The sequence below is a fragment of the Sapajus apella genome, unplaced genomic scaffold, assembly GCF_009761245.1.
Source record: "Sapajus apella isolate SASKATOON/1434 unplaced genomic scaffold, GSC_monkey_1.0 scaffold101, whole genome shotgun sequence".
Classification (NCBI taxonomy): Eukaryota; Metazoa; Chordata; class Mammalia; order Primates; family Cebidae; genus Sapajus; species Sapajus apella.
In genome coordinates, this window is record NW_022437041.1 from 4,522,874 (window position 1) to 4,526,006 (window position 3,133).

Sequence of the window (3,133 nt, forward strand, 5' to 3'; positions counted from 1 at the left end):
GACCTGAGGAAACTAAAAAATATTACTATTATTTTGTTGACAAGCACACTAAGGCTCAAGGACTTTGAGGATTGGTCCCGAATCACCTGATAGTAAGTTTTAAAGGCAAGAAAGTCACCCAATCTATTTATTTCATTTTGGGGGTACTTTCTTCAACACAACACTATCTTCCTAAAAAGGTAATATTGCTCTAGCAATATGATAACTCTAAGAAGTCCTACACACGTGCTTCGGGGTAGTATGAGGATAAACATGGAGAGCAAATAACATCATTCCACAATAACCTTCATGGGAAAAGGTAGCAATTAGCAATTAGCTAATTGTAAAACATTTACTGCCACATCTATTTTGTAGAAGCATTTTTGATAGAAAGAACACAGTTACTATTTGCACAAAGCTGTTGGCTTTGTAAAATAATAATATCCACTGATTAAGCCAAATTGCAAATCCTCTTAGAAACTTACTGATTGTGAATTTTGTTGTCTAATTTCCAGTACTGAAAAACACACAGATTCCTGCCATTAGTATCAGTGACACAGAGGTACACTTTCTCACCTTCGTCCTATTAAATAGTCTAGTAAGATAAGAGTTTAAATAAATGATACAGTAAAATATTAGCCTCAAGGGTCCTATAACATAAATTTTGTTGGTTCCATTTGATTTTATTGCCACATTTAAATATACCTGTGTATCATACTATTCAGCGCATTGAAATATAATGCTGCGGTAAGAAATATGACTATTCACTGAAATGTATTCAAGTTAAAAATTAAATAGATCAGAATGAACTTTTCTTGTTGACTGTATAAAATGTTTTGATGCTTATTTATTATGAATTATGTATGCATTCTCAAGAATATTCCTTGCTTAATTTGAAAAGAAAGTCAATAATCTTGTTAATTCTTCAATGAAATCTCAAGGGAAAATATGACAACTGATATTCTTATGAAAAATAAGTAGCAAATGCCCCAAGTCATCTGAATTTGTCTTGCATATGCATAACAGACTATTGCATTGCATAGTTTTCCCTACATAACACATGCCCTGCCTTTCCCCCGAGATTGAAATGACAACCTCATTTTACATTTCCCACTTGGCACATTTAGTAAAGTGGTTCATGGAGAAAAAAGCCCAGTGACATCTCAATATGGGTGTGAGGCTGCAAGTAAAAAGGAAATTAACATTTTACCAAAGAATCACTTGGAGTTTGTGAGCCTTGAACTAAGTGTTAAAACAGATTATGCTACATGAATAACTAACTTTTTTCACAGAAAGGAGAGGGAGTTATTTATTGGTACTTGAAGGCAGAGAACCCATGGCTAGAGCTATTACTGTCAAGCACTGAATCCACATTTTTTTCAATTGTATCATGTTGCATCTTTACTCAGACAAAGAGAAAATTAGGACAAAAGCATATGAGGCCCATCTGCCTGTGAGGGATATACTTTTCACTTCCGGGTGGATGGGGTAAAGATTTTGATGGCAGAGAACACAATTCCACAGTGTTTTTGGAATTCTCACACAAGCTAATGTCACTTGCTCTCAAGAAATATTTCATTTTATTAATTTGATCCCATTAGTTCTTCCCATAGCCCTAAGTACCGTAATTACTCTCTAATTCCAGTTTTTGCGACATGCCCTCATTTATGAGCTTTAGTCCCATTCATGTCCTCCAATCCCTAAAGCATCCTCTAGGCATCCTTGTAGACTTGATTATCATACATAAGGGTAAGAGTAAGTTAGAGCCATCCCAAATTGATTATAAGAAATCTGCCTTGCAGCCAGTTAGCACTGCTTCAGCAAAGCCAGTTCACACAAAGCAAATGGGAGCTCTCCTTGGTTTAGGTGGCAGCTGATCACACATAGGTGAGAAGGGAACTACCTCATCAGTGAAATCTAGGGCTTGGCAACCTTTCCAATGTGGTATGCCAAATCTTCACTTAGCCTCTCTCTTAAATTGGGGCTATGAAATTGAACCTACTTGAGAATCTCTTTACAAATCAACATGATAACATGGTGGGTGGCACCCTGGAATTGGAGACCAGCGGACACTTAGGTGAGTCACTAAGTTACTTTATCTCCCTGAGTCCTAGTTACTTTATCTAAGAAAACACCTTTTAAGAGTTAAATTAGAATTCTTAACATAATAACATCTGGAACCTCATTACTTAAAAGAAAGCAGAGCTGGTACAGTAGAATCAGAATTAGGGAGTTGGAGGCCCTCTTGTTTGGTCTCTTAGACGTACTGGTGAGGACATCCCTTCACTGACTGTGTAATTCCAAAGTTAACCATGCCTTATTCCAAAGCTAACTGCTGAGCCCAGCACTCTTCTCTCCGTGGCTGGAATCGTTGTGATCAACCGGCCAGACAAATAAACACAAGTGATACTTCTTACCCTCAGAGCAATACCTCTAGTCCTCATGTCACCATTATAACTTTGAATTCTAGAATGTTCTTCAACATTTATATCTTCACTTTAATCTTAAAGATATCAGCTGATAGGAGGAAAAGCTTTAAAGACATTCTAAGTGGGAAGGAGACCAAACAGCTGGTGTGGTAAGATTTCAATAAAGGTGAAGGGAAGGGGCCTAAAATACCAATTTTATTCATTTCTTATTTTAATCTAAAGCAGAGAGTCCTCTCCGCACCAGGCTACAACATTAGTTGTCAAACTGTGACATAACTAATTTTATGCTAAGTGATGTACTATTTTATTTTTTTAATTTTTTCAGTAGCTTGAGAAAACAAATGATACACTATTTTCTAATAGTTTACCATAGACTTTTAATCTACGTTAAATACTAGGTCAGTCTGGTGCATAATCCTGGGCTGTAAACAGAAAAAAAAAATGTTGACTGGGCACGGTGGCTCACGCCTGTAATTCTAGCACTTTGGGAGACAGAGGCAGGCGGATCACCTGATGTCGGGAAACCCCGTCTCTACTACAAAAAATTCAAAACCAGCTGGGTGTGGTGGCACATGCCTGTAACCCCAGCCCCTCGGGAGGCTGAGCCAGGAGAATTGCTTGAATTCGAGAGATGGAGGTTCCGGTGAGCCGAGATCACGCCATTGCACTCCAGCCTGGGCAACAAGAGCGAAACTTCATCTCAAAAAAAAAAAAAAAAAAAGTTT

General features: G+C 37.6%; 1 protein-coding gene across 8 annotated transcripts in view; it reads right to left on the minus strand.

Moving 5' to 3' along the window:
* NLGN1 (neuroligin 1) overlaps positions 1-3,133 on the minus strand; it is an 873,763-nt gene that overhangs the window by 226,673 nt on the left and 643,957 nt on the right. The window lies entirely within an intron of this gene.